This window comes from Dermacentor silvarum, chromosome 1 (genome assembly GCF_013339745.2).
Source record: "Dermacentor silvarum isolate Dsil-2018 chromosome 1, BIME_Dsil_1.4, whole genome shotgun sequence".
NCBI lineage: Eukaryota > Metazoa > Arthropoda > Arachnida > Ixodida > Ixodidae > Dermacentor > Dermacentor silvarum.
Genome location: NC_051154.1, coordinates 40,259,425 through 40,282,779, shown reverse-complemented (window position 1 = coordinate 40,282,779; position 23,355 = coordinate 40,259,425). Strand labels below are relative to the sequence as shown.

The following is a 23,355-nucleotide window of genomic DNA, read 5'->3' as shown; positions in this document are numbered from 1 at the left end:
CGTTTTGAAGCCCGCACGTCCGCTAGTTCAAATCTGGCGCCACATTGATGGCATGCTGCGACTTACAGCCCACAAAGAGGGGCGCGAAAGTTAAAATGTACATAAAAAGCAAGTAAAAATAAAATATATGCTGTGCATTAAAGTTGTTTTACAGTGAAAACATGTAAGCATGAGAAAAGATTAGGTAGCATTATTCAAGCGCAGCACCAGTACCGCAGGTGACGCCACATAACAAGGTCTCTCTCTCTCTCTCTCTCTCTCTTTTTTTTTTTCTTGCTTGCTTAATTGAAATTATACGAGTTGCTAATAACGTGTTATACCAGGAAGCGCGCTTACCTTCTCTTCACACGAGATTCTGCATGCTTACGGTTCAAACCTACTTAAGGGCTTATGAGTCGCCTCTTAGACGTACAGAATATATATTTATTAGTGAACCAAATTCATTTTTTGAGATCACGTGGCCTCGGTTACATACCCCACAGGTTGTATTTGTGCAGGAACAATTAGCACCTTTAAATGTTCACATTAGGGAAATCATTCCGTTAGATAGCTCCACATTGTCCTTTAAAATAGAATTTGCGGATATTTTCCCCAATAACGCAAAACTGCTGCCACCAACATATTTGAATGCCCTTTTGCAAGACTATTTGGCCCATTTCCCAATAAATGTAATAGCGACTGATGCTTCCTCGTGTGAAGAGAAGGCAGGCGTGGGAATATACTCACCATCCCTCGATTGGTCTTTTTCACTTCGCCTGCCAGATTACACACCAGTTTTTCAGGCCGAACTTCTGGCAATAATTCTTGCATTGAGAAAGTTACCGCTATATGTTACAAAAGTTATTATTGTCACAGATTCACTTTCTGTATGCAGCGCGCTTAACGCATCTACAAATTTGACAGCTTTAAACACGTTTTATACATTAGCTCCTCCCCACTTAAAGTTAGTTCATTTAGTATGGGTACCAGGCCACCGAGACATCCAACTTAATGAAATAGCTGATTCTTTAGCACGAGCTTCTTTAAAGGGTCCGGCGATATCTGTGCTGCCGGCAACTGCGTATATCACTGCAGCCAGATATAGGCAGTTTGCTTTGGCTGAAGACAAGAAAAGCCTCGCACTAGCAAAATCAACAGACTTTATACATCTAAATTATTCTTGGAATCGACAGTGGTGTCCCAACCGGCAATTCGAAGTAACATTTACAAGACTGCGTTGCCGTATTCCACAACTAAATTTTTACTTGCACAGATGTGGTCTGGCGGCATCACCATTATGCTACCTCTGCAATGAACCAGAATCTATCGATCACTTTTTACTATCCTGTCGGCGGTTTTCTAATCATCGACAACGATGTTTAGAAATCCCACTTCGTAATCTAGGACTGCCGTTAAGCAGTTCAGTTTTACTCTCACTTGGAGCCACGGTGTTAGGATATGGCCACGGGAATGTTTGCCGAGCCATTTATAACTTTTTATGTGACACAAAAAGATTGCCTTATTAATATTTTCCCATTGTTACGTGATTGCTTTATTTATCCTTCAATAAATTATAGCTTTAGCAAATTCAAAAAGTAAAGTCATAAAACCACAATTAGATTATTATTATTATTATTATTATTATTATTATTATTATTATTATTATTATTCAAAATCTACGTATTTCCTTTGCTGTATTTAATTTATTATTAAATTCATATTACTATTCCTATTCAGGCAAGGCTGACTAACTTAGTAAACACTACTTAATTCTTTTATTATTGCATTATTTCTCATTTTCAATTAGTCATTTATTTTTATTCTTATACTTATGTATTTATAAATTAATTTATTTCAAATTACTATCATAATACCACCCGGTTCGTGGCCTATCCCCCTCAGTGGGTTGTGCCAAGTGTTGAGGCATCATCATCATCATCATTATACGAGTGTTCGAGTGGAGAACTTCGGATCGTGTTTGCCAGAACGGCAGCAACAACACCGCTTCGTTTCGGTTCGGTAAGTGATTTTATTATATGTTTACATCCTACTTTGCTGGCAATCGTGTTGCACGATTTGAACGGCACGAACGTCAGTTAACGTTTCAGATTGTTGCGTTCATGCTGTTATTTCGCATGAAAGTCGTCTCAACGCCGTTCGTTGACCTTAGAAATCGGGAAAAAAAAAAAAAAAAAATGTCAATGGTCCCACATTTAGCTCATAAAAGTGGCACGAAGGCAATGCAAATAATACCAATGGCAGGCAGCAAACAAGGGCGGTCGCCGAAGGTTGTTTGCGACTAGGCGAGGTCGCGCGACCGATTGCGACTGGCGACCAAAAAGCTACTCAAGACGAAGATGTTCACACTGACAAATGCGACCGACGAGTCGCTAAACCGAAATGTCTCACGATATGCCGTTCACGTCTGCTTGAAATGTCATCGCCGCGTAAAATAAGCGTCAGCGTATACAGACGTCCCGTTCCTTCGCATCTGATTGGTTCAGCTCTTCTGCGACTGCGGTCGCGCGACTGAAAAATAGAGCAGGGACTGGCCCGAAACAGTCGCATTTCGAGAAAAGCGACCATTTGCGACTACTTGCGACTGGTCTCTTTGCGACTATTTGGCTTTGGGGAACCCCACCTGCATTCAGAGAACCCTGTCTCATTACTTGGTCGCGCGACCTCGCCTAGTCGCAAGTGTGAATGGGCTCTAAAAGCTCTCTCCCCTTTTGTACAATGTTGCCAGTAAAGAGGAGCAGCGAAGTTTGAAGGATTAGAACCACCCCGACCACACAGGCCCTCCGCGTGGCCCAGAGGCACTGGTGAACTAATTGAATTTCTCAAAGTAAAATCTGCCAGGAAAATCCAGTGTTGTACACGTTCCTAAAAAACAGGAATGAAAGCTCGTTCCTCGTTCCTTCCTAATATTGAAACGAGTTCTCGTTACAAGTTTCTTTAATGCGAAAGGAACACGTTCCAGTTACATTTCCAACATTGGAACGGGTCGTTACATTAACGTTACATTTGATTTTTTTAAATTAAAGTATAGTGTCGGGTAATTCTGAGGTGAAATAAAGTGAGCAATTAAACTCGCATCGAACTACGTATATTATACGAATTTGAACATCGCCGACAGCAGATTATCTAGAGATAGAAAGAATCCAAAGAAACACTCCTAGATGAATTTGTTCAGCGAGCACCGCACATACTCCAGGCACGTCTAACTGCAATTTTGGTGCTCGTCTATTACAAGTGCAACACATATGGCACTTTCCACTTCGGTCTTCAAATACGCAGTCAGGATACTGCGCTTAAAATGCGCAAATAGAAAGTTAGTCACATACACCAATATAATTAAATTTATTGCACAAGAAACCACATCGAAAGGAACAATACGTAGGCCTTTAATAAAAGCTGATTCAATGTTATATGAGTGGGGAAAAAAATGTCCAGAATGTATATTCGCAACTTAGTAAAGTCCCTTGTTTGAACTCTGCAAGAGTTGCATCTCGATGTTGGTGTGCGACAGACGAACCCGTTTCTTTGTCAGCACTTCGTTGGTAGTGTTGAAGAGCCATTCCACCGAAGCGCTTGAGGGTACTGCTGTGCTGTACTTTAGGAAAAGTTGGTTTAGTCCCTCGAAGTTATTCATCTATGACAGCAGGTAGTCAACTTGTACCAGCAGGTACCGCGACAGCTCATCCTGTTATTCAGCTGGAAGGGTTTCGTGCCCGAACGAGAAGAAATCTTCGGGCGCGGACGAGGTGAAAACATCAGCACTGGCTGGTTTGGTCACCGCAGTCAACTCTGTCTTTATGTTTATAGTCTACAGGAGGGAGCGTCACGTGACAATCTTGAAGCCTAGGCATAAAAAAAATATAGCGAAGAACTCACGAAAAAAATGCACTATAGTCACGTGACAGGCAAGCGGCAGTTCTTTGCACCTCATGCGGTCGCCTATCCACCCTGCACGATGTGCTGCGTACTTGCGTGCGTCTGTTCAATGCCGTGGAACGTTTACAGAAGGAACGCCGTTCCCTTTGCCGTTTCTTCGTAAACCTAACGAGTTACCGTTACAGTTCCACCGACCCTTAATGGAACGGTAGTTTTCCTCCGTTCCTCCCAAAAGGAACTAATTCCAGGAACGCCGTTCCGTACAACACTGGGAAAATCGTAAAGTACGACTTGAACATATCTGCAGACATTAATGCGTCGGATTGTAATTTGAATATACGGAAAAAAAACATAATTCTGTTACGAGGAAACACAAAAACAAAACTGTTTTCCAGCATTTCTACCATTCATACAGCGGCGTGCCCGGGTAGGTTACTTGCAAAAACACCATCAAGATGGCGCTCGCTTCCTCCGCAGCGTGTACCTCCGCCCGATTTAAAGGGTTCAGCCTCGTCCATCCATCCATCCAATTTAATGGCAGCGTGGAACGGCAGCGGCGTGCAGAGGCAAAGGTGTAGAAAAAAAAGCTGCAGTTGCTGGGAAGCCTGACAAGCATTCAGGGATCTTTGAATATGCTATCGCGTTCCACTCTTAAAGGCGAAGCTTAAGCATCCTCCAAATTTTTCAGTGTTCCTGTGTGAAATGTAAAAAAGCTTATCCGCAAATCATGGTGAACTAAAAATTACTTTTGCATGTATTGTTTTAGTTGAATGCATATCATTTATTGGAAGAAAAAAGTCATACCAGTGTCACATGACCACTTTTGATAGCGATCAAGCCCGATCCGGATCGAAATTCTTGACTGCGATTGGCTCCTTCACGCAGCTTTCGCAAAGGAGCCGATCACGACCGAGAAATTAGATCCGGATCGGGCTTGATCGCGATCAAATGTGCGCAGTGTGACACCTGTATAAGCTACCTAAACCTTCAGTTAGCCTTCATCCTATTTTTACTGAATGTTTTCTGCGCTGCACTAACCCCTGTGACTGTCAAGATAGCTGTGTCGCTTCCAGTATTGTCACAGAGTAGTGTGAAGTCAATGTAGTCTGCATCCTTTTCCATTTTTGTTGTTCCGGCCATATAATTTTTTTTTTTTTTTCAGAGCACCTGTCCTCACTTGGAATTCTTCTGGCATTTGAAATTCTGTGTAAGCTATCACTGTTCATATGACATTGTGTGGAAATGGTAGAGAGAAGTCCGATGCCATTTCTCACTGCAAGAGGAATACCTTGGATGAAGCGGTTCATAGCTGTCATTAAATGTGACCTTGAAGTAATGTAGAGTTAATTTGGCTGCAGAGAGAAAGCAATGATAATAAATTTGAGACATGAAACAATGCTAACACAATGTGCATTTTGTTTGTTGAATAGTGAGCCATCACATTTGCACTGTTTCCTTGACATATGCCAGTGCAGCTTAAGACTGTTAATAGCCAGTGCGCTATTATGTTGCTGTTTTAATTTGAGCAGTTGTTTGTGCTACCTGCATCAGCTGATCGATGTCTGAATTTCAGAGGCTGCTAGGAACGTCTCAACATGAGCTAATATGCTGTCACACACTATCAAAGCTGTAGCAGAGTTGCTGACAAAACTGCTGCTTGAGCGTCATCTGTGTCTCAGTGGTAAATGTCATGCATTGTATAACCTTAATTGCATAGAATTCCTACTGTGTTTTTTGACATATATGAAAGTGAGTTATACTTGCTTTGATTGGTGGAGAATCTTTTAGCTTTTTATTTTAGTTGATAAATATAAGTCTGAACTCTAGCTTGCCAAATTGCAATGTTTAAATGCTGTCATCTTCAGGAAAGGAAGTTTTGTGTTGTGCTATTTGTCAGTTAGGAAAATGGCCCTTCCCTTTTGAAATTTACCATATTCAATGTGAATTTGACATCAAAACAATGATGGTGAGATTGTTTGTCATTGTTTGTACTGATGAGAAGGTACTTTTTAGGAGTGTACTACCACAACATTTTTGTCTCGTTTTTATACCATAATGGAAAGCTATCAACTCAGCAATTATGCTATGGAGCCTAAATTCATTGTTTAATAATACAGAAGTATTAATGGAAGTATGTGGTGGTCTGATGGTACCAGACACAACTGACGCATACACACACACTATGACCATGCTGTGAAAACAGAGATCATTCAACACTCGACAGGTCAACAGGGCAGAGAGTCCTTCTGCATTAAAAAAAAAAAAAGCGCCTAATTGGAAGGGTGAATTTGATGGCCTTTAATGACAAGGTCATTGTACTATATCACTGTCAACTACTGCATTGAGCCAACTGGCTTGTGCTCGATTTGTTTTTGACACCACATAAATGCCAACTATGGTTTCGGTGACGTGAATAGTCTCCTGATCCACGTCTAAAATATTGCTGCACTTTGAGTACATTTTAAACTAGCTGCATAAAATGTGATTTAATAATTAAGGAAAATTCTGCAGCAGGACATGACTTAAGCGAGAAAACAAAACACGACACCCGAGCGCACAGGTGTCATATTTTCTCGCTAAAGTTCTGTCCCTTCGTCGCTTTGCACAACAGTTTTAATAACGATGTAATAATTATTGAGGCACCATGTCATAATTGTGGAGTTGGCAACTATATAAAAAAGCAGAAAAGTGGACACGAAATTTTTGTTTGAGTACTCCCTTAATGAATTTCTCCTAGGTGCATTGATTGATTTTAAAAGAGAGTAATAATTTTGACACACAATTTCTTTTACACTGTTGATGTCTTGTTTTAACTTGTGCAGAATACTAGAAACCATTGAACCTGCCAATCCCCGTGCAAGCAGCTGCATCTTTGCCTGAGGTTGCACGAAGAAGGAAGTTCCGTTCCCCTGATCTCATCGGCTAACTTTCTTCATGGGAGTCCCGGTTGTCAGCAGAAGATTGCAACAAAGTACTCCAGGGTGAAAATCAAGCCTTTTCGGTTAGCTGAAATGGTGGGCCTCCTAATCAAACATGGCTCCAGAGCCCACGAGGAGCTCTTCATGGTAGGCCAGCCACAGTTCAGTTGTAATTCCAATTGGTAACTTTTCAAAGCACCACAGATCAGTTTTTTTTTGTTTTTTTTTTTTGTCTGTGTGTGTTGTGACAAGGGCATAGGTCGGCAGTGTGGGAGAATACTCAGTCACACTCACTCACCATAATTTTTTCAGGCCCCGCACTCACTCACAGCACTCACTTCCACTCACACTCACTGGCACTCACTCGCACTCACCTCCACTCACACTCACTGGTACTCACTTGCACTCACTTCCACTCATACTCACTGGCACTTACTCGCACTCACTTCCACTCACACTCACTGGCACTCACCTCCACTCACAGACATTCACTTGCACTCATCTCCACTCACACTCACAGGCACTCACTCACACTCACAGGCACTCACTCGCACTCACCTGCACTCACACTCACTGGTACTCACTTGCACTCACTTCCACTCATACTCACTGGCACTTACTCGCACTCACTTCCACTCACACTCACTGGCACTCACCTCCACTCACAGACACTCACTTGCACTCATCTCCACTCACACTCACTGGCACTCACTCACACTCACTGGTACTCACTCGCACTCACCTCCACTCACACTCACCCGCACTGGCACTCACCTCCACTCAAACTCACTGGCACTCACTCACACTCGCACTCACCTGCACTCGCACTCACTCACACTTACACGCACTCACACTCACATTCACTCGCACTCACATTCACTGGCACTCACTCGCACTCACCTGCACTCACTCACACTCGCACTCCCTTCCACTCACATTCACTGGCACTCACTCGCACTCACCTCCACTCATGCTCACACTCACTGGCACTCACTCGCACTCACCCCTTTGTAATGAGTGCGAGTGTGAGTGAGTGCACTCATGAGTCACTGTGCCGAACTATACCGCTCACAATTTGTGTATATTCATAACGAAGCTTCCAATTTAGCACTTGTTACATCGGGAGTGCGCCAAGGCAGTGTTTTGGACCCAGTATTATTTTTAATAGTATGCATAAAAGATTTGCCTTCCCGATTACATGGTAACATCCATCTATTAGCTGACTATTGTATTTCGTACCACGAAATTAATGACAGTGATAATCACCATATACAAAAATCTTCCTTTTTTTGGTGTCAGGAGTGGCAGATGACTCTAAATGCCCAAAAATTTGTAACGCTAACAGTAAGAAAGAAAGAGATATCCGAGTTTACTTACATTATTAATGACACTTCTCTCACTTGTGCATTTCAGCGTAAATATTTAGGTGTCACTTTAACATATGCTCGCTGATGGGAAAGCCATGTTAACAAAATAACCTCGAGTGGAAATCAATGTACATGCTGAGCACTAAAGCGACTCTTCTTTCTGAGAAGACACCTTCGTCTTGCGCCCCCAGATAAAATTTGCTGGCCTACAAAATGCTTGTTCGGACAGTGCTGGAGCACGCCAATATTATTTGGTTTCCGTACGCAAATAAACTCATTGCAAGAATGGAAGGGGTGCATAGGAAGGCAATAAGGTTCTGTTTTAATAAGTAGTACAAGTTAACGGATTCATTGACTGAATTATTAAAGAGAGCTGGTTTATTACCACTGCAAAGTAGAGCAAAACTAGCACGACTAAAGTTTTCGTTTCAATTTATTCATGGTGGCATAAACATTGACGTCAGCCCCAACCTCTCTCTGTCCATCTCTCTGTCATTGACATTAGACGTGTGCATGCTTGCCGCCCATGCTCCCTAAGCTCCCCTTCGGTCGGATTGAGCCAAGAGAGCAGGAAATAGTGGGAGAGATTGACTGTCCGTATACTTAGCTTTCGGTACTAACTTTCTTGTTTCTTGGTGGATGTCAATGAAAATTGGCACATAGAATAAGAATGGCTCTATGATGCTTTCATAAAAATTTCAAAGCGGTACCATGAAAACTTTTTGCTAGACAAATTATTTCTTTCTTGAACCTCGTGGAGGGACTGGAGGATTTACTAAATCAAGTGAAAAGTTTGTTAAATACTGTATGCACAGCCAAATGTATGCAGAAGGGGATAGCGTTCTCGAAATAATTTTTTTTCAACACTAAAATTTGTAGTTTATGTTTTCTCCAGTCCCACTGCAGAGAGCACGCTTACACTGCAAACAAGGAACCCTACTACGAATTCTTAAAACACTAGGATAAAAAAAGAAGAGCGCTATCCCCTAAAGTACAGTTCAGTGAGTCTGACATAACAAACGCAATCAAAATGTGTAAAGTAGTTACCAAGATATCTGCTCCACGAGCTGAGCAACATGCCAAAAAAAAAAAAAAAAAAAAAACTGTACTGAGAAAACAAGGCTCAAAGTTGTCAAAATTTAATAGGCACCAGGGTTATAATCCTTTGTGTCCTTTGCGATGCGGCATCGCTTGACCATCTGACCTGATGGTCTGATGAGCTTTTGCAGCTTTCTTTTTCCGCATGGCATCTTTTTCGGCTGGGTTCCTGAACAGTTTCGCCAATACGCGCGGACGATGTTCCATCCGTGCTTGAGGTGCTCAGCTGCATGTCCGCGTCGCGCTGCATGCCACCGTCATTGTCACTGCTGAAGTCGCCGGAGCAAACTTTGTTTTAGAGATCGGTGGCTTCGACTTACGAGCACCAAATTGATGCGCAGTCTTGCGTTTCTTCTTGAACAATCGCCGGCCCATGATAACAGACAAGAGCCGTTCTCCAAGCTAAGAAGGGCCGAGCTTGACAACGTTTTTCGTTTCTCTAACAAGCGAGCGCCGGTCCGTTATCATGAGTGAGATACGATCTCTAAACCACGCCGCGACGAGTTCATAGAATAAAGAACCAACTTTAGTTGAAAAGACGCGAAATCGGCTCCTCAGCGCCGTCAGCGCGGCGAGCAGACGACCTTTCCGACGGTTGCTAAGGGCAACCGCCGGGGAGACCAATCCGCAGCCGCGTACAGTCACGTGGCGCGCGCTGCCGATCAGAAACCGCCGCGAGACGTTGAAACTTTTGCTTGCTGTGCGCTTGCTCTTGCCTGGTGCAGCTGGCCGAGGCGCCAGATTTGAAGACGGAGAATCGCACTATCCATAGAGACCAAGATGGCGGCGCTAGGTTACGCGGTTGCGGAGATATCGCGGCTTGAAAAATGCCGTTTTTTCGCTATTTTCGAGAAACTCCTCGCCACCTTAGCTTCGATAAACATTTTTTACATCATTTCCGCGCGATTTTCCGTGACGAAATTTTGAAATAAAATAGAAAAGAAGTCATACAAACTGAAAATGTGATTTTCAAAAAATCGGTTTTTTGGCCAAATATCGCGATGCGAAAGCCGCGTCCCCCCTTAACGCCGAAACAAACACAAAAGGGAGAACAAAGCGGTATCTATCATTGCATCTTCGCTTTTTCTCCATGTATGCGAGCATGCGTGTCTGTTACTCTGTGCTAACTTGGCTAGTCCCTCTTCCGCTCTGCCTGTTTTATAAGGAGCCTGTACGTGTACGTTTAAGAGGGAAGCAGGAAGAAAATGAGGAGCCATTCCACCCTCTGAAGGCGGATGACCAGCGAAGGTGTAGCAAATCACGCGGTATTAAGCGTCTTCACTCAGTGGAAGTCATGGTAAAATTTGCCGGTGATGATTTGGATATGTCTGCCATCAGCGCTCCAGCCCATACATATTCCCTGGCGTATTAAAGAAAATGTCGCAGTTTCGCCCGACAGGCGAAGCTTCAATTGTGACAGCAAATAAGTAGTTGAGCTATATGAAGCAAGTATAGCAGTTTAATGGGCCGTATAAACTTGTAAACATTCACATACTAACTAAAGAGACAAGCACGGTGTCACGCGCGCACAGGTAAACATGAACGCATCTCGCTCAATGACCGCAGAAACTTGCTGTCAGAACGCTGGAGTAAGGAGGCGCAGCTATAGCCGCGAGCGAATTGACCTTTGTGCCGCCTCTCGCTTCAAAGCGAACTAAACGTCGAAAACATAGCGCATACGAAGTTACCGTTTCTAGTTTAACATAGTTCACGTCGCAAATCGCTTTGAAGAGGAGGCCCGCGCGGGCGCGCACTTTTTCCACGTCGCAGATCGCTTTCGATATACAACACCCACGCGGCCGCCGCCGGAGCAAGACGACCCTACCTCCCCCCCCGTGCTTGACACGTGACAGAAGCAGCGCGCTTCCACCCCGCCTTTTCCCTCGCGCGTGCGAGATTGAGCAGCAAGTGTCGGCTGACCCTCGCAAGCTTGCACTTGCATACGCAGCGTACCGCCGGCACGCGGCGACGATTTTACCTTGTTGAGACTTTATACGGAGCCTCACGACGACGTCCACGACCACGGCAGAAGTTCGCTTGGAGTGTCCATATAATTGCTATCACAATATAATATATCCGCTCATTTCATTATACATTGTCTCTTTCATGCCTGAACTTTGGATTATTACAACCTTAGTGAGTGGTTTCTATCTTGGCGTGCACAATCTGCTAGTGCGATAAGCCATCACCGCGAGTGAGCTTGTACACACAACATGCCTCCATTTTTCTGCAAGCAAGGTGAACCGATATCACCTCTGCTTATCGTTCAAGCACTCACCACGTTCACTTCCACTCACAAGCACTCACTCATGTTCGCACTCACCTGCACTCACACTCACATTCACACTCACCTCTACACACCCAGAAGCACTCACAACGTTCACACTCACTTCCACTCACACTCATTGGCTCTCACCTCCACTCACACTCACTGGCACTCACACTCACTGGCACTCATGCGCACTCGCACTCACTTCCACTCAGTCACTGGCACGCACTCGCACTCACACGTACTCACTCACACTCGCACTCACCTGCACTCACACTCACCTGCACTCACACTCACTGGCACTCACTTCCACTCACACTCACGCCTTTGAAATGAGTGCGAGTGAGGGCACTCATGAGTGAGTGTGCCGACCTATGGACAAGGGTGTAATTTTTGCAGCCATGATTTATGCAAAATAAGTCTTTTAGAGCATTGGTTACTAGAAAAATATATTCAAGAGAGCAATGTGAATCTGTTTGCTGTATTTGAAAATCAAGTGTACTACTACAAAAAAAAAAAAGCTAATTGGTCCCTGTACACATTTTATAACCATTTCAATACCATTTTAACTAAGACAAGTTCTTATTTGCGTATTGATAATTAAGGTTTTTAAGTTATCGGTAAAGAAGTTGCATTTAGTAAGGACCCACTGCTGTATTAGTCATATTCATGGGGACCATACTGAATCACATTTCTATTTATGAAATAAACCGAATTTTTTACTGCTCCTTCAAGCATCTATGAGCCCTTAGGGAAGGTTGTGCCAATGTAGAGACAAACAGCCTTTCTGCATGCTGTTTTATCTTGCTTACTATGCACTCAGTTCTGCTGCCATTAGTACTGCATGCAACCGTTTAGAGTCAGTTTACCTCAGGCGATAGTGGTATTTATTGGATGTATCCGTTCGTGCAAATGGCATATGTGGCTTTTGCATATGGATCCATGCATTTTCATGCCAGTGCAAGTCTACTGGCACATAAGATTTAGTACAATCTACTCATGGCCTGTGGAACAAGGGAAATAGAATCATTTATTTGTTGCAATATTTCATACAGACATGCTTATTAAGTGCACTGCTACAGCCGGCATGCATGGTATAGTGTGCTAATGCTGATCCACTAGTGTCACAAAACAATTGTCCTTTTCTGACTCAGAAAATGTAGAACAATTTACAGGCATGATGCTCAAACGTTTAGAATGGCTGAACAAAATGAGTGGACTGCAATGTATCATGTGCAGTCATTGTGTGCTTAGGCTGAACTGCAACACTTTTTTAAGCTGTATCCTAAATTCTTAAAAATAAAGTGGCATAATAAAAAGTTGCTTTTTCTGCCACAAATGCGTAGTGGCACACGTCAGACTGTGCGAAAACTTCCAATAATGTTTCATTACCTCCTTTGGTACACATTAAAGTTGGTGAGTGCAGACGCCATTTGATCACTAGAAATGCTTATATACTTGCACGAGCTTAGGCAAAAACTGTTTTCTTGCAGTTTAAAAGGAAGGTGTGGGAGAATAATATATAGAGCACAAATACATTTCCTTGTGAACGTTGGGATAACTATTTTGGTACTGGTGCTATGTATTGACAAAAAATGTTTTGTTGCACTGTATTTATTACTTTAAATGATTGTCATTTAGGTATTTGTGCAATATAACAGTGGCATAAAATCAAGGGCTTGACAACAGCTCGTCTGGTTGGGAATAAACTTGGTACAAGAAAGACACTGGCCTCAATCTACCGTAAAAACCGGAATATAGGTCGAACTTTTTTTCAAAAAGCCATTGTGAAAAGTAGACCCTCGTCTTATATACCGGACATACAGAAAAACTACAGAAGTCTTGCAACAATGCGCAGATGAAGTAAACAGCTGCCTTCACCATCGCGTTCAGCCTGCTTTTTCACATTTTGTTTCAAAATGAGCGGAAGCCGACGGCAATTCACCGTCGCCTTCAAGAAAAAGGCGATTGAGTACGCGGAAGCTCACGGCAACGCTTCGTATCGTGCGACCATCTACCCGCGTGTTTGTCAGCACCTTATCACGGCATGGAGCAGCATTTAAATAAATACTGTCACCATTGTGCAACCGGCTGTCGCATTTGTTTAAAGGTAAGGGTGTCTTTTGGTGCTTTTGCCATTGAAAAAGATTTTTTTCTGTTTTAAAATTGGTTAGTTGGGGGGTCAACCTATATTCCGGTTCGACCTATAGTCCGGTTTTTACGGTACGTGAAAATTTTACTGTGGTCGTTGCCTTGTGCTTTTGTAGCGACATGTAAAATAATAATTAAACCTTCCAGGATTGTAAACATGGTAAGTAAAGCTAACTATAGCACCTGCAAAGCTCAAACAAGCCTGAACATTGAATTCTCTACACCGCAGCTACAGCAGTGCTTCCCAAGGTGGCTACTAGTCATAAGTGTAGGGAGCATTAGCTGAGCTTCCAGCTGGCTTGTAGAGGTCTAGGTCTTGAGTACAGCTTACAAAAGGTGGCTACTAGCTGTGGCCTTAGCTGGATCAAGCTGGAAGGTAGACGTCTACTAGCTAGCTGCATGCTTCCTGGGAGCTCCAGCCTATTTTAACAGAGCTTTTAATGTGGAATTCCACCATTTATATCATACAATGCTAAATGTTTTCCAAAAAAAGACGGCCTTTCCTCCGTAACCATATATTGATAGGTATATCCAAAATATGACGTTGCATTGTTATAAATGTTTTATTTCTGTAAAAGCAATGCAGAAGTTGATAGTGCTGAAGTGAGCAGTCATTATGAGTGGACCTAAGTGCACTACCAGGCCAGATGAAAGAACAAATGAGCAAAGCAAAGTACACGCCTTTGTGTTTCTGCATTTATAAGTATTGATACGGAACAGCCACCACAGTGTGGCTACACTGAAGAGGAAGAAGACGATGTGTGCCGGCTTGATATTACTGATACCACATAAGCCGCTGAGTCACAGCTTATGAACAGGCCTGAAACCGAAACTACAGTTTCGACTGATGTTTAGGATCAAGGTGCTCCAATATTGGTGTACCACAAATGTTGAAGAAATATTTTTCTGGACCTGCTATTTTCACAAGGTAGTTTGGCGCAGTGCACCTAATCCTTGGCTCCCAGGCTGTAGTGAAGTAGCAAGTTGCATGCAGGCTCTCGACTCCTCGATTATGTGCAAGTCTACCGTTAGGTAGAGTACATGGCAAAAAATGAAAGCTGCAGAGCAATAGAGCTCCAACTTGTAAATTTTAAAATTATTTCTTGCATAAAAGGCTTCTCTTGAAGGGCCCTTCAACAAGCCCCATTGGAAATTTTGGTTGTAGACTGTAATTTAGCTGTAAACCGCCATCCAGAGTTCTAACACAATAATTTTGAAAAATGGTTTAGGATTAGCTGCAGTAGAAACAAATGAAATGTTGCAGTGTGACAGCACGAGGAGGCAAGCTACCCTGCTCACGTCAGATGCTCTCTACCATTGTCTTGACCATTGTCTGCTGGAATCATTCCTCCCTTGCCCATAGCAGAGCTAAGAGCTTACATGGTGTGTACCTCGTGCGCCCTAACTCTATTCCCCCCCCCCCCCCCCCCCCGCCTGTCTTTCTTGTTGCACGATGCATTTCTGCTGGCAGTTTTGTGTGCTGTAGCTAGTGAGAACTGGCATATTCGGCAAGAGCCAAAACCTTGTCTTTGCTGGCGAGAAGTCTGGTTGCTCTGAAGCGTATGCAGGCTTTTGTTTGAATTTGAAGCTGTTTCATTTGTGCAATATTTTGCAATTCCTAGACCCTTCAATGTTGTGGGTGTAGAAATTATAGCATTACACCAGAGTTGTCAAAGAAGGTAACTCTACAGCATACTCAGCTAACAGGTTAATCAAAACACAGAATTCCCTGCCACTAATGAAACTGACCACTATGTGTCAGGCCACTATGTTCCCTTATCTAGGCTCATTTCTTCCTTCATTGCTAGTACAATGGCTGTCCAGAAAGTTGGGAACCTTAAGATGTAGAATGTTTGTAACTACCTGCAAGTTATGAAATTCTGTTGCCATTCAGAGTTTTCTCTGAAATCTAGCTGTGCTGCCACCAACGAGAAGCTTCCTGTAACTCTTGATTTCAAACATAGTGCAGCTGCACTGGCAAGCTTTTTTAGTGATGTCAGGACTGAAAGAAGCAACTATTAGCAGATTCCAATTTAGGAATAAAATGAGGCCTGTTGATGTTAGGTATACTAACAATGAACCAGTGGCGCACCGACGGGGGGGGATTTGGGGGTTCTAACCCCCCCCCCCCCTGAGGCCGAGTTAACCCCCCCCCCCATTTTGTTTAACCCCTTTTCTTTCCTTGCGCCTTTGAGTACTGCAACTAAGATGCAAGACACGCAGTCGTCTGCACACTCGCAAACTGGCGCAAAAAGCGCATTTTTTGACAATTTCCCGTGAAGAAATTGAAATTAGTGCTGTTTAGATGGTATCGGCAAACTGTCAACCCCCCCCCCCCCCCCCCCCGGCAGAGATCCTGGGTGCGCTACTGCAATGAACGTTAGGAAACCAGTGTCATAAATTTTTTGGCCACAAACTCTCTTATCAGCTGTGATGTATAGGTGGGTGTGTATAGTTTTAATTTAAGTCTTTCCTTCCATGAAGAAATTTCATTAGCAGCATTTAATAATATCTACTGTCTTTGTTTTATAATGGAAAAGCTGATAGTGAATGAGAGCTTCAGAATCAATAAATGACATTTGTGTTCCTTCAGAAGGGGCCTCATCTCCAGTAGATATACCGTTTGTTTTTTAAACATTACCTGTACTCGTCAGCTGCAGTTTCACCTCAACCCAAATCACAAAGTGATTTCCTTAGTATTACTGTGCAAAGCATTAATGTGCCAAGAAATCACATTCAGTGCACATTTTTATAAGCATGCAGAGAGATATGAAGATAAGATTTCGCAAGAACAGCGTCATAGAACAGAACATGAGATTTTCAAAATTTGATGATTGTTGGGTAAATAGCATAGTAAAAATTAATTGCTACAAAATGGGCATTTGTAACACCGTTATGTTATCATGATATGCTGTTAACTGCTTTATGCAGTAAATGACTTAATGATGCAAAATATGTCTAAGCCTGTCCTTTCTAATTTGTCTCCATTTACAGATTTTTCATATCTGGTACAGAACTTTCCGTAAATTCAGTGTTCCTCAACTTGCCCCATGTGCAGCCAGCAAAAAATATGCAGTCAACATATTTACCCGAACTAATGTATAGGGAAAGCAACGGCAAATGAAAATTGAAAAGCAATTCATGGGAGATGGTATGCAACACATGCTGCTACAGGTCTGTGCAAGATCCACCCATGTTTAATTTTTGGCTGCCATGCAACCAGCTTTCAAGCTAATAAACCTTGCATGAAACAAGCACTAACATCACTAACATAAGCCTCAAAACAATGCTCATGCAAGAGCAAAAAAAAAAAACAAACAAAAGGAACAATTTTTCCTTCCTTCCACGCCAATACCCGATATTCCAGGACCAAAAGAAACAATATGAACAGTGAGGGAGCAATACAAACTACTACATAAATAGGTAATCCAAAATCAAAAAAAGATGGCTGACTAATGGAGTAGCACACGAGGAATAAGGATTATAAACAGGGATAAGGTGCCTCAGAAAGGCTGGCCAACGTTTCGATAGGAGGACCTATCTTCGTCAAAGGCGAAGATAGGTCCTCCTATCGAAACGTTGGCCAGCCTTTCTGAGGCACCTTATCCCTGTTTATAATCCTTATTCTACATAAATAGGTAGCAATTTAAATTGCCAGACTCTTGATAGCTTTGGAAGTGTAGCACAAAATACACGAAAAGATCCATAATTCTTTCTGATGAACCATTTATAGTTCTGCAAACTCGTTACCCAAAAATGGCCAGATTTCAGATTGAATTACCTGGAGCCACTGCGAATCTACTCGTTACAGGCAAAAAAGTTTACGCAGCCTCCATGCAGTTTTTCATCCTGTGCATGGCGCATCATAGCCTTAGTTGCTTTTGCGCCACAAAACCTTACATAACTAACTAACTAACTATTCAAGAAAACGCACAGCTCTTCTAGTGCTGCTGCAGAAGTGCAAGGTGTGTGCGTTTTGCCACATGTGGTTCTGAAGAAGCATAAAGTTTTGACAGCCTCCACACAGTTTTCAAGAAAACACACAATTTTCAAGAAAACATACAGCTCTTCTAGTGCTGCTGCAGAAGTGCAAGGTGTGTGCATTTTGCATGTGGTTCTGAAGAAGCATAAAGCTTTGCTCGTGCGTGGTGTAGTTGATATTCAGAGGTGAAAGTTGCAACCCGTGTCATGCCCACACATTCCAGCTCCCCCTCCATGTTTCGGCTCAGAAGTGCAACTCACTTCACTTTTTAGCCAGCCATGACTGGTCAAACTTTCACTACAAGTCTGTAACTGCCACCAAATAGCAACAGCCGCTAGCAGGTGTCTGTTAGCAGCGGTAACTCCAAGAGGCTATTTGATTTGGTCCTGTCAAGTTTGTCTTCTGGCCTGCAAGCCCATGGGGGCGCTTTTAAAGAACACGTCAGTCTGAGCTTGGCTATATTTTCAGCAATATTTCGCAGCATGAACATTATAAATGGTTCTGAGGAAACACACCATGCTTGTAGCTCACCACAGAACACATTTTTTTCATATGCTTCTATGTGTGCAACATTCCTCTGACATTTCAGTCACGGAGCCAGGCTGGAGTATCCAAATTCGGAAGTACAGGTACCTTAGCCGACGTGCCAGTTCACTTTGGCGCACAGACTGCATCCATCCCAACTCGTCAATCCAACCCATTTTATGAGCAGACCAAAAAATCAGCAATGCACCCCCCTCCCCCCCTTTTCCTTATAGAAAAGAAACATGCATGGCCTGTCTAAGGCCCACAACACTTTGCTTAGGTGCGGTTGTGTGATAAACCTCAATATGAAGGGTGTGGAAGGTGGCTTGTTAAGATGCAAGCCACCCCAATTTCTGCAAAAAGATCAACCCAGCCATACAGCCTTTTGAGGTGCATCCTCTCGACATGGCAAGCACCCATTATCAAGAAAGTTAACGAAGAGGTTTTTGGAAGAATGCCAACAAAATCCCTTTCCTGATCCTTTTTGAATCTCTACAGTGCAGTTGTGTTGCAAGCTGTCTTTTTCAACCACACGTCAGTTTTCATTACTAATTTATGTGGTGTGCAACACGGTGTCCATTGTTGCTGAAACTAAGATGCCTCCTCTTCATGCTGATGCAATCCGTAAATATTTTCTTTATGTGGGTAGGGAGCACAAGGAGGCAAACACACACATTTGTAGGATTCTTTCCTTCACTCTTGACACAAAAAACAGGCAGTTGCAGCTGGCAAGAGCTCTTGTGCTTCCCTAAATGTACTGAAGAGAGACATTCCTTGACCCTTGCAATATCCTATGTATTTGAACTGTTTTGCTCTTAATGGTAACTGTCGTTAACATATATTTCTTTTATGTGATGGCCACATCCCCATTTTTGGAAATAAATAGCTAAGAAAAAGATTTGAGAGTAAGAACAACAGTCACCCTATTTCTTAAACACACAGGTTGTTGAGCCTCCTGTAACTACACTTTTGCAACTGCACATAAGCCCCTTGAGCTACTGGAGTGCCGCTTCCCTTGTATGAATATAAGCTGACGATAATAATTATGATGCATCTTCAAAACATGGCTCGTACCCAGCTGCTCTTCAGTTTCTTTTTTAATGTCAGGTTTTTGTGTTGTTGATTGGCCCATACTTCCTTTTCCTGTGGACAGGAACTTCAGATGCTTCACGAGTGTGAGCCTGCACCCACAGACAATATTATCTTGAGACGATCCTTCCAGTGAAGTGGATTCCAGCTCCAAGAATACTGCCAGCGATGATAATTGACGAAGCGAATGAAGCTAAAATAAAAGGTTTTCAGATTCTGCACAAAGCCACTAGCACATCCACTGAATTTCAATACAAATAAATGTCTGTATGGGTCGCCCCAGAGAATGTATCACAAAATTTAATTTAAAAATGCAGCCCTTATACAGAACGTCAGCTTTTCAATTAAGTTTTGGGTTCTGGAACATATTAAGAATAGAACTTAAGGCAGGTTATGGTCGGAATACTTTTTTGGGATAGCTTAGTACACAGCCCAAAGGAGCCACAAAGTGGCACACCGTCATTTAGGGTTGCCACCTGGCCAGTTTTCCACCAGCACAGCTAGCTGGTTGGTCCCTCAAGCTGCCGGTTGCCGGTTTAACTCGTGCACCGGCACACCACTTACGATTTTTCGGTTCTCCCTTAATCAACACATTGTAATTTGCATTGCCAACATTCTGTCGGGCATTCTTTCATAGCATACAACATAATTGTCACAAGCAGATTCATCCCCAATTCCTTAAATGGTTCAGTTGTGAAACTTTCGTGTTATCCAAAGCTGCGAGACTGAGCAGTCCATCTTTTTCGCCTGAGCTTTCTCTTACTAACCTAACCTAACAAGTGCAATTTCTACTTCCGTACAATAAATTTTGTCAGCGGCCACCCACAGGTAGTTGGCGCTTATTGCATCAGCTGGCACAGCCCACGAGTGAAATGGATTTACACTGTTGATTCTCCTGCCCCCACACAACCCTGAGCTACGGAAACACTAAGCTGGCTTTTAACTTTACCTGCTGATCTTTTTTTTATTTTTCAATGTGTACCAAAATTTTGTATAAAGTCATGCAGTCACTACTTTATTGCATTAATTTTGTCTGTTTTTGCATGCAGTAGTTATTGCAAAAAATGCCTCGCGTTGTTAAATTTCTTTTTCAAAAAAGGTAGCAGCCATAATTAGCCGCAGGAAACCAATTGTACATACAACTAGTCGCCCTTATCTAGGCTTTTATTCGAGGACTCCCACACAAGCCGAATGTGTGACACATGCTCTGAGCATACCAGAGCAAGCACACCAGAGCCCTCTCCGAGAAGGCGCAGAAAGCTGGTACAACGCAAGCTACTCGGGCTGACACGACGGTACTGGCAATGCAGAGAAAAGGAAGCGAGGAGTAGTCACCGTGACCGGAACTTCGCCAGATCTCAAAGGCACTCCCGCAAGAAGTCGCGAGAGGAGCAGAGCACACCAAGACGAAGGTGATTAAAATACAACAGTCGAATTTAGCTGAGGTGTCAGATTTCGACCAATCGAATGTAAGGTGCTGCGACAGAGTGCTCTAGAGCTCTCAGAAGAGACTAGTCAAATGTACCGTAACTTATACACCTATGTGCAAATTTTCCTACTGCAATACTAGAGCAGTCAGCACAATAGGTGGTGCTTTCAATTGACATTCATGAAGAGCACACTTCTTTAAATCCAAAACCACTATAAGCTCTCTAAATGCAGATTTCAGTTCAATTACTATAATGATGAAACCATGGAGAAAGTAAAAACTAGAAGTGAGTGTCAGGTGACAATGTTGGAAGTATACTCATACAAAATAGAAGCAAAGGTTCATGGGCCAAGAGCCCTCACCATGTGAAAGGTGGGAAGTAATATTTAGCTACCTTGAGGACAAGTTGTGAAGTTTGGTGGAGAGCATGGCATAGGCTTATGATATGGGTGTCGCTAAGAGCTGCCACAAACCAAACACTTCCTCAAAGGTCCAGTGACTGTGCGCAGGCCGCGTTCGCAGGAGCCAGTGCATTGACAAGCCCCAAAGGGAGATGGAAGGTGAAGGGCAGCATCAGAGACCTTGCTGCTGAGCATAGCTGCACGACATCATGCTTCCTCCCATTTTTTTTTTTTTTTTTCATCTTTCTCCATGGATGAAACATATTCACAAAATGCCCCATTTTGCCAGCAGCGGTTACCCAAGGCAGTGAATTTTTGCATGACACTAATGCAATAGTCATTATTATTGGTTTTGAAATATCGGCATTTGCTATGCTTCTAGTAGTTCTGGATTAGAGGAATTGTGGCACTTGAATGCACTGCTTCTTGTGCTGACTCAGTACAGTGGGAAACCTAATAAGTTTGTGTGGATATGCAGACAAGGTTGGCCTTTTCTGGTCAATGGTAGTGCCCATCAACTGACACTTCGCCAGATCATAGCTATATTAGGCAGCATAGCAAGCCATATTAAAGTCGTCTCACGGCCAAAAAGAAAGTTATCAAGGGACTCCATTTCAGGTTTGGGTTCAGGTCTGCTTCGACACCCTGTCTGATACAAACATGACTCTCCTCTAGACAGTTTCCGGGTTATAGAATGTCAAGCAGCCAGATATGTACTGAAACTACATTTCACTTGCAATTATAAGACGTTTCCAAAGTTTTCATTAATTCATGTTTCAACCAGACATAGTACTCGTAGCAGATCAGTGCTTACCAGTCTTGTATCGCAGCCATTTTCGGTGCTGCCTACTGTGGGAACATTTCAGGTACTTTTATGCAAACTCTCTTCATAGCTTCCTTTACAACTGCACCAGAATATCAACCTTTTCTCAAGTACAGACCGCAATGTAATCAGTGAACACTTTAAATTACACTACAGTCGGATCAGCAGTTCTAAATTTGGCCTTATTATCAATGACCTCCCCTTAACTTTGTTTGCTCTTGTGTTAGCCCCAAGAAATAACTGCATTTATGAAAGGGGGCTCCACAAAATGCAAGAGTCAGTGCCTTGGTTGCATTGGTAATGTATGTGACATTATTCTTACTATGGTAATGCAACAGCAAAATGTCACTTCTTTGCTGTCTAAAATGAATAGTACAAACAAAGACTTTGACATAAGGAAGATTAGACAAGAGAGGAGAAGAAATATTTTGCCCGTTATGTGTCCGTTCTGTTAATTTTAAATGCTACGTGCCAATTAGCCTACTGTTTACTGCCTTTTTACCAGCATTTCCCCAGATGTCGGACACGGGAGGAATAACAGAACCAAGGAAATGGCTGCTGGATTTCACATTTTCATAACATGCAAATACCCTGAAATAAACTTTCTTGACTAGCTCTCAGAAGCAAATATTTTTGATAACACAGGCAGCATAACTTTGCAGAAGGTAGCTTGTTACTACATGGTCAAGAATGCACAAACCAAAGCTGGAGATACAACATCGGCCACACCCTCTTCACAAATGCATATGTACAACTTAAAAAAAAAAAAAAAATACTAGAGAGGGCTGCCTGTTATCATAGAGCCATGTCCAACTTCTCAGTGAGGTGTGCTGGCTACAAATCTGTTTGTAACCAGCTCACCAGGTAAAGTACACTATTAAAATTGCCATAATCAAATGCCTGATGATGGAAGTTTCTGCAAAGTTTTGATTTAAGTGCAACTCCTACAATATATGAAACATTTACAGTAAAATTTCACTCCTAGCTGATGCAATTTTCAAGTTCTAGCTTTACAATGGTAAAAAACATGCCTACTTACGAGCATAAGGTGCACAAGCTATTAGTGCATTTCAGCTTTCTCATTGTGACACTGCAATAAAATCACTAAAAGAGCATGCAATAAAATTTGGAGGCTATAGCAAACCACACTCCTTTCTGCTAACTGAACAATAGTGTTAACAGCTGGAAGAGGTACAGCTGACAGTTACTTAAGGCACAATCCACACAGCTTGAAGTGTGTAATGCAGTAAGCAATTATCACAGCAGCCAGTGCATAAAAACAAGCTGCAACCTTTTGATCAGAATATATAACACTGAACATCAGATGCATATATGTCATGTGCAAAGTGACTTCTTACACTTCAATTGCATATGCATTCAACTGGCTGTTCAACCATAATTGTAGTCATTTTTATATATGACAACCAGAC

At 42.7% G+C, this 23,355-nt stretch overlaps 1 long non-coding RNA gene across 1 annotated transcript; it reads left to right on the top strand.

Moving 5' to 3' along the window:
• The first annotated feature begins 1,919 nt into the window (after positions 1–1,919).
• LOC119461247 (uncharacterized) lies at positions 1,920–19,441 on the top strand. The gene is made up of 4 exons (XR_005193951.2): positions 1,920–1,998; positions 5,036–5,080; positions 6,696–6,938; positions 19,337–19,441. It is a non-coding gene; the product is annotated as an uncharacterized LOC119461247 (long non-coding RNA).
• Positions 19,442–23,355: the final 3,914 nt, after the last annotated feature.